Raw genomic sequence first — 14186 nt, 5'->3', positions numbered from 1 at the left:
CAATTCCATGTTTAATGCTCTGTCCAACGGTATAACTACTGTTACAAATTTTCTCTCCACACTTCCTATTGGCAGGAAAAATGGATCGAGGTGATGAGAGAAATTCTAATCATCTTTTTTTTGCCACCGTGTAGAGTTAAAAAATAGCTTGCATTATCAGTGTAACCTCAATAGCGGCTCACTGGGCAACGCTCTCCACTCGGAATCAGAAGATTGTGGGTTCAATATTTAGCCAAACATTTAGTAGTAAGTTGCTCCCAGTGCAGTACTGAGGGTGACCTGCACTGTCAGAGGTATTGGCTTTTGGATGGGCTGTTAAAACCAAAACCCTCTCAGGTGGACATATAATATCCCAGGGCACCAATTCAAAGAAACAGCAGAGGAGTTCTCCCAGTGTTTTGGCCTATTTGTCTTTCAACCAACAACAGGAAAAATAAAGGTGACCAGTGTCCCTTTGGTGTTTTTGGGATCTTGCTGTGCACACATTGGCTGCTGTGTTTCCTACATCAGAGCAGTGGTTATCCTTCAAAACTACTTCATTAGCTGAAAAGCACTTTGGGGGCATCCTGAGATCATTAAAAGGTGCTATAGAAATGCAAGTCTTTTCTCCTTTCCGATCAGAGTGAGTTACAGTCCCCTCCACCATCAATGGGCCATTTGTTACAACAGCTTTTAAAGTGGTTTGATCGGCTCATCCTCCAGCTAGTTCTTGATCATCCTTTCAAAGACAAGTGTTCACTTGTCAGGGTGCAACTTTCATGTGGCTGAACCACAATTTCTTAGAAAGAAACAGGAATGGTGAGTGGGTGATTTACAGATATCTGCTGTCATTCTGAGGTTCTGCCCCAGTTGCCGGAAGAAAGGAATTACTGACTCTCCCTGTAATTCCAGAGTCACATACGTAGATCAAGAACTCAAACTGGTCATTAATAAAACTAAGCCAATTGCTCTCAACAATATACTGCCCATTGTGAAGGTTTTAAAATGAGCTAATAATAATCTTTATTATTGTCACAAGTAAGCTTACATTAACACTGCAATGAAGTTACTGTGAAAATCCCCTAGTCGCCACATTCCGGCACCTGTTCAGGTACACTGAGGGAGAATTCAGAATGTCCAATTCACCTAACAAGCACGTCTTTCGAGATTGAGGGAGGAAACCGGAGCACCCGGAGGAAACCCACACAGACACAGGGAGAACTTGCAGACTCCACACATAGTGACCAAGCGGGAATCGAACCCGGGACCCTGGCGCTGTGAAGCAACAGTGCTAACCACTGTGCTACCGTGCCGCGACAGAGGTAACACAGAAGTACATCAGAACTTACAACACAGAAACAGACCATTCGGCCCATTTGGCCTGTGGTGTTTGTGCTCCACACAAGCCCCCTCCCTCCCCTCTTCATCTCACTCTTTCCCCTTCGTGTACTCGTGTAGCGTCCCCTGAAATGCAGCTATACCATTCAGCTCAGCCCTTGGCAGCAAGTTCCACATTCCCAACACACTCTGGGTGAAGTTTCTCCGGAATTTCATATTGGATTAATCACTGATAATACAGAACAGAAATAGTCGTGGGATAAATAGGCTTGTGATGCCATTTCAGAGAGCAGTTAAGAACCACCACATTGCTGTAGGGCTGGAGTCACATACAGTCCAGGCTGGGTAAGGACGGCAGATTTCTTTCCCTAAAAGGGCATCAGTAAACCAGATGGGATTTGATTACAAGCGATGATAGTTTCACCATGACTGAGACTAGCTTTCAATTCCAGGTTTTATTCATTGAAGTTAAATTCCACCAGCTGCCATTGTGGGATTTGAACCAACATCCAACAGCATTAGCCTGGACTCGAAATTACCAGCCCACTCTTGCTACAACTACCCCACCCACCTCCCCCCATCTGTTTTTTTTTTTTGCACATTCCTTGAGGAAATAATGTTGCATTGGCCAACAGGAGAAATGTGTTGCTCTTCTGTAACGGAACCGAGGAGCTTTTCATGTCCAGCCTAACCCCCCCCCAAGTCAAGCCCACATGTCAATCTCTCATGTCTGTCTGAAGCTGCTGGTGAACTCACTGAAGGAACATTACAACGGAGGCAAGAGTTAAACGAACTTAACTTAAAACGTTGAAACACCTCGCGGCATTGCACCGTCCTCTCTTCACCACTGGGTAGCAGTATAAGCCCAGGTTTAGTTGAACTGTGGCAGCAGTCTGATTTTATTTTAAATGCAAAACTAGCCTTTGTTCCCCTGCCCTTCCCAGTCCTAACACATGCACAAATATTGCCAGAGCAAACACATTAAACAGATCTTCCTCTAAAAGCAGCAGACTCCAGGCAGATAAATGGATTAGCCACAGGCCAGCTCAATCAGGCAACAAGGTGAGTTACTCCCTCTCTCCACAAGGAACTTTAAATGAAGATCATTCTAAAACAAGCTGTCAGAGAGCTTTCTGCCATAAGGATTACTGTTCTTCTATGTCTGTGATCTGGGAGGAGACCATTCTGCCCATCACGACTGTGCCGGCATTCAATTAGATCATGGGCGATTTGTTTCTTCACCCCATCCCGTTGGTTAATCTGGGATTTCCATGCCAAATACAAATCCAGCAATCTCCATCTTGGAATGATTGACTGACCCTCAGCCTCAATAGCTTGTTTGGGGCAGAGGGCTCCAGATTGAGACTCTCCCTTGTGCGAGGAAGTGCTTCCCGACATCACCTTTGGATGGCTTGAATTTTAAGTTTCTGCCCCTTGTTCTGGGCCATGCCCCTCCACCCCCCGCCCCACTCAGAGGGAATAGTCGCCCTCGATTTACCCCATTACCTCCTTCATCGTCTAAAATACCTCAATGAGATCAACCCTTAATATTCGAGATTCAAGGGACTACCAACCGAGTCGATGCAACCTGTCCTCATAACTTAATCCTTTCAACCCTGGTAACATTCTGGTCAGTTTATTATAATTTTATTAATTTTCACACTGTCTTTTGTCTTTAAAATGTGCCCAGCTATCATGTGTAACAAAGCTTTAATTTATACAAATGTCCCCGTTCCTTTGGGGATGTGGGAACTCTCCGTGAGGAAGCCAGCACAGCAAACCCTGTTGGGATTGTTTGGGGGCTTCCAGTGGAGATGTGGGTGGTGGGGTCTCCTTCTGTCAAAGATATTCAGTAACTGACTGAGGGACGCAGCATCAGGAAGGGGTTCTGTTGACAGCCACCTCCATCACCTTGCTTCACACCTCCTTCCACCCTCCCCTGCGACCCCCACCCCATGACCCTCCCTCCCGCCATCACCCACCTGTCTCCTGGGTCCCTCAGTGATCCTCGGCCTCAGGTGGGTGCAGTACTGGCAGCGGCCACCAGTGCAGTGCCGAGCAATGCACAGATTCCGGTCTCTGATTAGCTGGCCGCCCCTGATGGTTAGATTTCCACCCCTGTGGCAGGACCCCTGCTGCCCAGTTAAGTGCCTGATTGGCAACGAGTGGGCGGCTACACAGGGCCTCAGTTTAATGCCTTATCATAAAGATGACATACATCGCTGACAGTGCTCTCCCTCAGCATAGTACTAGGAGCACCAGACTGAGCTTTGAGCTCACGTCTCTGCAGTGGGATTCAAAACCAAAAACCTTCTGATCCCAAGAGTGTTACCCACTTAGCCACAGCTGTCACAGGTAAATTGAATGAAGCGTAAACACTCATGCTGATTTGAAGTGTCACTGCTACTGATGGTCATGTACTCCCCTTCTGAGGATGGTCATTCCACTGTCACATTTCGAGACTCAAACGTTTCTCTCTCAAAGTTAGGCTTCTCTTCTCTCTCTTCATTCAAAAACCTCGTTAAAAACTCTCTGCTCAGCCATGTCTTTGGACATGTTCCTTCAATCTCCATTGCCCACTCAGGCCATCCTTTGGCGTGTTCAAGATACTGGATCCAGGTCACTGTTGGAATCGCCACTCATGCAGTTCTGGCAAGACAGTTAGAAATGTCTCAACTCGAAAAAGCAGCATAAAACTACAATCACAGGATGATACAGAAATGCTGGTCTGTGCCAGCTCTCTGAACAAACTGTCAAATTAGTCACAAGAACACAGGAAAGAAGAGTAGGCCATTCGGCCCATCGAGCCTGCTCCGCCATTCAACATGATCATGGCTGACCTTGGCTTTCAACTCCACCTCCCTGCCCGCTCCCCATATCCCGAACGGGACAGAACCAAAACCGGTCTGTCCCAGCTTGAAATGTATTCACCGATGGAGCACCCACAATCTTCTGGGATAGGGAATCCCAAAGATTCACAACCCTTTGGGTGAAGTAATTTGTCCTCATCAACGTCAGAATGAATGGCCCCTTATGCAACGTCTGTGCCCCCTGTGTTTGTCTCTGTTTTAGATTCCCCGACCAGTGGAAACAATCTCTCAACGTCAGTCTGATTGATCCTCTTCGGAATTTTGCAGGTTTCAATGAGATCGCCTCTTATTTTTCCAAATGCCAGAGAAAGTCATCCCAATTTGCTCAGCCTCTCATCACGGGCCAACCCTCTCATCACAGAGACCGATTTAGTCAACCTCCGTGCACCACCTCGAGTGTAAGTATGTCCTTTCTTAAATGTCGAGACCAAAACTACACAAAGTTCTCCAGATGTGGCCTCACCAAATCCCTGTCCAACTGCAGCAAGGTTTATTTATTCTTGTATTCCAATCCCCTTAAAGGCCAACACACCATTTGCCTTCCGAACTGCTTGCTGTAGTCTCACCATCGCCTGCTCTTTCCCTTTAACCCTGCAATAAATTTCCTTTCTGCTATTTGTCCAATTCCTTTTTGAAAGTTATCAATGAATCTGCTTCCCCCACAGCACCTTCCAGATCATCGCAACTAGCTGCATAAAAAACTCTCCTCGTTTCCTCCTCTATTTCCTTCGCCAATTCTCTTAATTCAATGTTTTTTCTTATTTAGTCTATCAAAACTCTTCATTTTTACTGATATACCGTGCAATGTGGAGGTGGTAGCTGAGTAACGCGGCAACATTTAGTTAGGGTTATAAAAAGAAATGCCAAAATGGAAGAGCCATTAGGAATAGCCGAGAGGCTGAGTTACAAACGGTGTGTTTGAAAGTAGTCTCTGATTCAGGAGCAGGCTGCGGGGGACGTGTACAACATTTGGACAGTCAGAGTTGAGGGCTGTGTCCGCACCCTCAGGTCCAGTTTGGACACCACTCCAGCAGTTGCTCAGATTGTCATGGAGTTTTCATCAGCTGTGCTGGCGGTTTTCCAATCCTCAGCTCGGCTCAGCCAAGGTGAAGGCAGGCAGAGCGGTTGCTGCCATTAACAACTCGCTGTCATCTCCCCTTTCCACTGTCACAACATCAATTATAGGAGAACGCATATTAAAAAAAAGATCAACAAACGCGGTACAGAAAGAGGCTAATTATTCCCTGAATTCGTCGATACTTCACCCCCACACCCCAACACGCTCTCCCCCACACACCCCAACTCTCTCCCCCACACACCCCAACTCTCTCCCCCACACACACCAACACTCTCCCCCACACACCCCAACACTCTCCCACTCACACCCCAACACTCTCCCACTCACACCCCAACTCTCTCCCCCACACCCCCCAACTCTCTCCCCCACACACCCCAACTCTCTCCCCCACACACCCCAACTCTCTCCCCCACACACCCCAACTCTCTCCCCCACACACCCCAACTCTCTCCCCCACACACCCCAACTCTCTCCCCCACACACCTCAACACTCTCCCACTCACACCCCAACACTCTCCCCCACACCCCCCAACTCTCTCCCCCACACACCCCAACTCTCTCCCCCACACACCCCAACTCTCTCCCCCACACACCCCAACTCTCTCCCCCACACACCTCAACACTCTCCCCCACACACCCCAACTCTCTCCCCCACACACCCCAACTCACTCCCCCACACACCCCAACTCACTCCCCCACACACCCCAACTCTCTTCCCCACACACCCCAACTCTCTCCCCCACACACCCCAACTCTCTCCCCCACACACCCCAACTCTCTTCCCCACACACCCCAACTCTCTCCCCCACACAACCCAACTCTCTCCCCCACACAACCCAACTCTCTCCCCCACACACCCCAACTCTCTCCCCCACACACCCCAACTCTCTCCCCCACACACCCCAACTCCCACCCTCACACACCCCAACACTCTCCCACTCACACCCCAACACTCTCCCCCACACCCCCCAACTCTCTCCCCCACACACCCCAACTCCCTCCCCCACACACCCCAACTCTCTCCCCCACACACCCCAACTCTCTCCCTCACACACCCCAACACTCTCCCCCACACACCCCAACTCTCTTCCCCACACACCCCAACTCTCTCCCCCACACACCCCAACTCTCTTCCCCACACACCCCAACTCTCTCCCCCACACACCCCAACTCTCTCCCCCACACACCCCAACTCTCTCCCCCACACACCCCAACTCTCTCCCCCACACACCCCAACTCTCTTCCCCACACACCCCAACTCTCTCCCCCACACACCCCAACACTCTCCCCCACACACACCAACTCTCTCCCCCACACACCCCAACACTCTCCCCCACACACCCCAACTCACTCCCTCACACACCCCAACTCTCTCCCCCACACACCCCAACTCTCTCCCCCACACACCCCAACTCTCTCCCCCCACACCCCAACTCTCCCCCACTCACACCCCAACTCTCCCCCACACACCCCAACTCTCTCCCCCACACACCCCAACTCTCTCCCCCACACCCCAACTCTCTCCCACTCACACCCCAACTCTCTCCCCCATACACCCCAACTCTCTCCCCCACACACCCCAACTCTCTCCCCCACACACCCCAACTCTCTCCCCCACACACCCCAACTCTCTCCCCCACACACCCCAACTCTCTCCCCCACACACCCCAACTCTCCCCCCACACCACAGCTCTCCCCCCCCACACCTCAACACGTCCCCCCACACACACCAACTCTCTCCCCCACACACCCCAACTCTCCCCCACACACCCCAACTCTCTCCCCCACACACCCCAACTCTCTCCCCCACACACCCCAACTCTCTCCCCCCCTACACCCCAACTCTCTCCCCCCCACACCCCAACTCTCTCCCCCCCACACCCCAACTCTCTCCCCCCCACACCCCAACTCTCTCCCCCCCACACCCAAACTCTCTCCCCCCCCACACCCCAATTCTCTCCCCCCACACCCCAACTCACTCCCCCCCACACCCCAACACTCTCCCCCCCACACCCCAACTCTCTCCCCCCACATTCCAACTCTCCCCCCACACACCAACCCTCTCCCCCCCACACCAACCCTCTCCCCCCCACCACAACCCTCCCCCACACACCCCAACTCTCTCTCCCCCACACCCCAACTCTCTCCCCCCACACCCCAACTCTCTCCCCCCCACCACAACCCTCCCCCACACACCCCAACTCTCTCCCCCCACACCCCAACTCTCTCCCCCCCCACACCCCAACTCTCTCCCCCCACACCCCAACTCTCTCCCCCACACCCCAACTCTCTCCCCCCACACCCCAACTCTCTCCCCCCCCTCCCCAACTCTCTCCCCCCCACTCCCCAACTCTTTCCCCCCACACCCCAACTCTCTCCCCCCCACACCCCAACTCTCCCCCCCACACCCCAACTCTCTCCCCCACACCCCAACACTCCCTCCCCCCATGCCCCAACTCTCTCCCCCCCACTCCCCAACTCTCTCCCCCCCACTCCCCAACTCTCTCCCCCCACACCCCAACTCTCCCCCCCACACCCCAACTCTCTCCCCCCCCACACCCCAACTCTATCCCCCCCCACACCCCAACTCTATCCCCCCCCACACCCCAACTCTCTCCCCCCCACACCCCAACTCTCTCCCCCCCCACTCCCCAACTCTCTCCCCCCACACCCCAACTCTCTCCCCCCACACCCCAACTCTCTCCCCCCCCCACACCCCAACTCTCTCACCCCCACACCCCAACTCTCTCCCCCCACACCCCAACTCTCTCCCCCCCCGCACCCCAACTCTCTCCCCCCCCACTCCCCAACTCTCTCCCCCCACACCCCAACTCTCTCCCCCCCCACTCCCCAACTCTCTCCCCCCACACCCCAACTATCCCCCCCATGCCCCAACTCTCTCCCCCACACACCCCAACTCTCTCCCCCACACACCCCAACACGTCCCCCCACACCCCAACTCTCTCCCCCCCACACCCCAACACGTCCCCCCACACCCCAACTCTCTCCCCCCCACGCCCCAACTCTCTCCCCCACACACCCCAACTCTCCCCCACACACCCCAACTCTCTCCCCCACACACCCCAACTCTCTCCTCCACACACCCCAACTCTCCCCCACACACCCCAACTCTCTCCCACTCACACCCCAACTCTCTCCCCCACACACCCCAACTCTCTCCCACTCACACCCCAACTCTCTCCCACTCACACCCCAACTCTCTCCCACTCACACCCCAACTCTCTCCCCCACACACCCCAACTCTCTCCCACTCACCCCAACTTTCCCCCCCACAACCCAACTCTCCCCCCCACACCCCATCTCTCCCCCCCACACCCCAACTCGCCCACCCACACCCCAACTCTCCCCCCCACATACCCCAACTCTCCCCCCACACCCCAACTCTCTCCCCCCCACACCCCAACTCTCCCCCCCACACCCAACTCTCCCCCCACACCCCAACTCTCTCACCCCCACACCCCAACTCTCCCCCCCACAACCCAACTCTCCCCCCCACACCCCAACTCTCCCCCCCACACCCCAACTCTCCCCCCCACACCCCAACTCTCCCCCCACACCCCAACTCTCTCCCCCCCACACCCGACTGTTCCCCCCACACCCCAACTCCCTCCCACACCCCAACTCCCTCCCAAACCCCAACCCTCTCGCCCCACACCCCAACTCTCCCCCCCACACCCCAACTGTCCCCCGCACAACCCAACTCTCCCCCCCACACCCCAACTGTTCCCCCCACACCCCAACTGTTCCCCCCCACACCCCAACTCTCCCCCCCACACACCCTAACTCTCTCCCCCCACACAACCCAACTCTCTCCCCCCCTACACCCCAACTCTCTCCCCCCCACACCCCAACTCTCTCCCCCCCACACCCCAACTCTCTCCCCCCCACACCCCAACTCTCTCCCCCCCACACCCCAACACTCTCCCCCCTACACCCCAACTCTCTCCCCCCCACATCCCAACTCTCCCCCCACACACCCCAACACTCCCTCCCCCCCATGCCCCAACTCTCTCCCCCCCACACCCCAACTCTCTCCCCCACACCCCAACTCTCCCCCCCACACCCCAACTCTCTCCCCCCCACACCCCAACTCTCTCCCCCCCACACCCCAACTCTCTCCCCCCCCCACACCCCAACTCTCTCCCCCCCACACCCCAACTCTCTCCCCCCCCACACCCCAACTCTCTCCCCCCCACTCCCCAACTCTCTCCCCCCACACCCCAACTCTCTCCCCCCCACACCCCAACTCTCTCCCCCCCACACCCCAACTCTCTCCCCCCACACCCCAACTCTCTCCCCCCCCACTCCCCAACTCTCTCCCCCCACACCCCAACTCTCTCCCCCCACACCCCAACTCTTCCCCCCATGCCCCAACTCTCTCCTCCCCCCCCCCACACCCCAACTGTTTCCTTGTTCTTCTCACTCAGTTTTTCCGCCAACCCCTTCTGCGCCTCCCGATCTCTGCGCTGGTCCAGATCCCACTCTGTTGCTGCAGGTCGTACACTCAGAGACAAAGTTGTGCCCCTCATTTGAATATGTGATGGGGAGGCTGAGGGGGAGGATTTCCCAGGTTAAAGTCCTGGCCCTGCACGTAGCTGCTGTTCCCTTCATGAAAACGAGAATGTTTGCTCATAACTAAGTGGCCATTCTCAATTCTACAAAACCTTTTAGAATCAAACACATACACAGACAAACATACACACAGAAACACACATCCAGGCAATACTCACACACACGACACATGACACAGACCAACATACATGCAGAAAAACACAGCAGAGAAGCGTACACACACACAAATGCGTATGCACAGACACTCACAAATGGCGACACAAGCACACACACAAATACATTCAGCTGCACTCACAGACACCCACCCACAATAACGACTGGGTGGGAAAGAGTGGAGTGGAGTGCATGAGAGAACGACTGAAAGTTCCTCCAACGTCAGTCAGCTGACCATCTGATGCCACGTTTAGATGTAGAGAGATGCCCGCCCATCCTTTCCACCTTGGGTTCAAGCTCCAGAACCTCTGTTGTTCTATGAAGCTGTGCTGTTATCTGAGCTGTTCTCCCTTTGCTGAAACGTTAAATGAAGGTTTCTTTCGGCTTGTGCAGTCGGTTAACGATGACCAAACCGGAGGAAGATCAATGAACCGTCTGGATTTCTCTTTCGTTCTCAATATTTATATTAACAAATATTGGTGAAAAAGCTCAATTATCTGGCCGGTATGTCATTTGGTTGTGGAAGTTTTCAGTTTGCAAATTAGTTGCTGCATTTCCTGCATTACGACAGCGACTACAGAGTGACTATTCAATAAATATCTCATTTTCATTAAAGCACTTTGAGATACCCTGAGGTTTACGAAGCAAAAGCATTGTGCGAAGGAACTTTCACAGGGTGGGTGGTTAAGGTTGGGAATGTGCTGCCTGAGAGTGTAGTGGAGGTAGATTCAATCGAGGCTTTGAAGAGGGGATGAGGAGATTATTTGAAAAGAAACAATCCGCAGCCTTTTCGGGAGAAGACAGGAGAATGGCAGCAGGTGGAAATCTCCATTCTCCGCTGACACGAGGGGCCGAATGGCCCTCTCGGTGTGCTGCAATAATTCTGAGATTCTGTGAACGGCACTAGTCAAATGCGAGTTCTTTCAATGTTTCGGTACAATACAAACACAAAATAAACATAAAATGGGAAAAACAAATTTGGAACAAAATGTGCATTTCAGAATTTTATCCATGTTGTAAAGAGGCCCATCTCAAACATGCATTAAAATGTACACCAGTCACAATGCATCTAAACCGTAGTGATTATATATATTTTCAATTTGATTTACTCACTATTAATAAATATGGAATTGGCTCTTTAAATAGGAATAAATTACCATTTTCCAATTAAATTACACAGGACAGTTCAACTAAAAATAATAATAATGAAAGCACAATATTGAAGTTAGATAGTGAAATTCAGAATCACTGGAAAATTATGATAATGGCCCATAAATTTCAATTACAATCCCATCATCTCCCTTCTCTACTAATTGATTTCCCTCTTCTCACTTTGTCCTCATTGTTTTTCTCCTTAAAGAGGTTTAGGACAGGAGGCAACACAGGAGGTTGGAGAGAAAAAACGGACTAAGTGCTCGAGGTCACCGCCACCTGTCTCCTGGAGAACACAGCACGTTGACGGGAACTGACATAGAAATGGAAACGGGGAGATGAGGAGGCATTTTTGTTGCGCAGAGACTTGTTATGAGCTAGAAGATGCTGCCCGAATGGAAGTGAAAACAGATTAGGTGGTGGCTTTCAAATACGAATTGGGTATATATGCACAACGACTCGCAATTATATAGCACACCAAATGTAGCAAAAGATCCCAATGAGCATCGCAGGAGTGTAATCAGACAAGGCCTGACAGTGAACCACATGAGCAGCTACTAAGACAGGTTGGTCAAAGAGAGCCGTTTGAAGGAGCACCTTAAAGGAAGAGGCGAGGCGGAGGGGTTTCTAGAGCTTAGGGCCCAGGGATCTGAAATCACCAATGGTGCAGTGTCTTGAAGTGGGGATTATCATAGATTATCATAGAGTTTACAGTGCAGAAGGAGACCATTCAGCCCATCGAGATTGCACCGGCTCTTGGAAAGAGCACCCTACCCAAGGTCAACACCTCCACCCTATCCCCATAACCCAGTAACCCCACCCAACACTAAGGGCAATTTTGGTCACTAAGGGCAATTTATCATGGCCAATCCACCCAACCTGCACATCTTTGGACTGTGGGAGGAAACCGGAGCACCCGGAGGAAACCCACGCAGACACGGGGAGGAACGTGCAGACTCCGCATAGACAGTGACCCAGTGGGGAATCGAACCTGGGACCCTGGCGCTGTGAAGCCACAGTGCTAGCCACTTGGGCTCCCGTAGGTCAGGTAGGCTCGGCCTGGTTTCTGGAAATCAGTGTGACTGTGGCGATAGGCTTGGGTGGGATGTGAGGTTCAATTTAATGGGAGATAAGTCAGATATTTCCCTGGACTTCAAAAAATGGCATCCTTCCCATCTCAGAGCCACGCAAAGAATATCTGGAACATGACCAAGTGTGACGTAGATTCTCAATGAGGGGGCAGCAAAAAGACTCCAGCTGATGATCTTGTCATTCAGTGTCAAGTACTCAATCACTTTAGACACATGTCCCCGACCCTTGTCCCACATCTTATATAAATTTACAGAGAACCATTTAAATCTTAATTTTCAGAAGAGTACAGGGGAAGGAGGTTAGATTTCAAAAAGAAAGGTTGTGCAAAGTGCTTCATTGCTGTGGCTGGTAGACTCAGAGGTTTCACTGGCAGCTCGTGCAGGGACCAATTTGGGATATTTTACTGTAGTAACGGTGCTATAGAAATGCACGTTGCTGTTGTTGTTACTGTGTGCAAATTGGATGCTAAGTTTCTGATATGACAACAGTGGCACCACTTCAAATGGACCTAATTGGCTGTAAAGGTGTTCTGAAGGTGCATAAGGTGCTACGTAAAGGCAATTTCTTTGTATTCTTTTGACCAAACCTGCAAAACAGCTAAGTTGCAAACCTGCCGTGATTTCCACCATCCCTGAACTTGCGGCAATGGCTGAACATTGAAAAAACACAAGCGAGATGGAAATGAAACTCTCGGCAATCACGGAATGCTAGAATTTTTTTAATCTGGGGTAATGTAAAGAGAGAAATAAACGAACACGCTCAAAGCTGCACAGCAGGAACCATTTTCTTTCCAAACAGCATTTGCCTGATTTATTATCTTTTGTGAACAGTCGTTAAACAGTCACAACAGTCAATGCGGCCGGGTCGCGCTATGATATCCTTGGCTAGAGCAGGGAGGTCGAATTCCAGGCCAGGCCCTGAGCTCAGCTCAGGTGGAGGTGAAAACCCACCTTTTACAGCCCACTAAATAACAGTCAGAAAAGCTTCATTGCAGTCTTCTTTGGAGACTCACAGTTTTATGGCCAAATTTATGTTGCTGCTCGTCTCCCTGTGTCAGCTTGGGTTGAGTCAGGGTTGCACACCAAATATTATGTGTCCAGCTCCCAACCATCAGTCACAGAACTGGTTCAGCAGGGCAATTAATGTTATTTAACCCATTGTACTGAAACAGCAACGTTCGGATTTTCAACTTCTGCACATTAGTTTCAGATACAACTGGTTTGATGTCAGGATATAAAACATTGTGACCTCATTTGGAATTTTGCTTCAGTTTCAAATCAACCCCCACACCAACATCTTTCATGCAAGCTGGAGTAAGGCAGGCTTGCATTTATTGCCCTTCTCAAATGTCCCAAAGTGAATTAAATTCATCTGTCAGGTTGACAAACACGGCAGCATTTTGTACAACACAAGGAGATCAGACATTGGACTGCATCCTGCCCCCAATCTTTAGGCATAAAGAGTCCCGATTTATCAGACTGGCCATTGCCCAATCCTCACATCCCACCAGTCCCATTGTTAAACTCCTGTCTGTCCTTAGGTGTCCAAACACTCAGATGTGTAATTTTGGGAACGCTGCTCAGCTATCTTCAGAGGACACCAACGAGATAAAATACACAACATTTTTGGAAGATACAGGTTCTGAGCCAGAAGGAACAGGGTTGTTTTCCAAATCCACAGGAGTCGAGAGTGTATGTTTGCCACATTGCTATTCCTTAGCGTGCCCCAATAGCCACCACCCACTCTGCCAGGACATACACTGGGTTGGTGGTGCCCCGGCAATGTGGAGGCACAGTGCAGCAGCCCACCAAACCCTGGTGAAGTTAGGACATGTGGTTATCAAGAGCAGCACCAGACCAAAATCTGTGTGAAAGACTATAGAAATAGAGGAGTGGACGAAACTGACCCAGATCAGATAATGCTCATCATCC

The 14186-nt window shown here is 51.5% G+C and overlaps 1 protein-coding gene and 1 long non-coding RNA gene across 2 annotated transcripts in view; one reads left to right on the top strand and one right to left on the bottom strand.

The window, feature by feature from the left end:
• The window catches only part of LOC140398650 (src kinase-associated phosphoprotein 1-like), a 514762-nt gene that overhangs the window by 247094 nt on the left and 253482 nt on the right, over positions 1–14186 (bottom strand). The gene's annotated exons all lie outside the window — the stretch shown is intronic.
• Positions 2282–13036, top strand: LOC140398043 (uncharacterized). The gene is made up of 3 exons (XR_011937403.1): positions 2282–2379; positions 4390–4585; positions 11372–13036. It is a non-coding gene; the product is annotated as an uncharacterized lncRNA (long non-coding RNA).

This window comes from Scyliorhinus torazame, chromosome 21 (assembly GCF_047496885.1).
Source record: "Scyliorhinus torazame isolate Kashiwa2021f chromosome 21, sScyTor2.1, whole genome shotgun sequence".
Classification (NCBI taxonomy): Eukaryota; Metazoa; Chordata; class Chondrichthyes; order Carcharhiniformes; family Scyliorhinidae; genus Scyliorhinus; species Scyliorhinus torazame.
The sequence above is the reverse complement of the archived record's forward strand: the minus strand, read 5'-3'. Positions and strand labels throughout refer to the sequence as shown.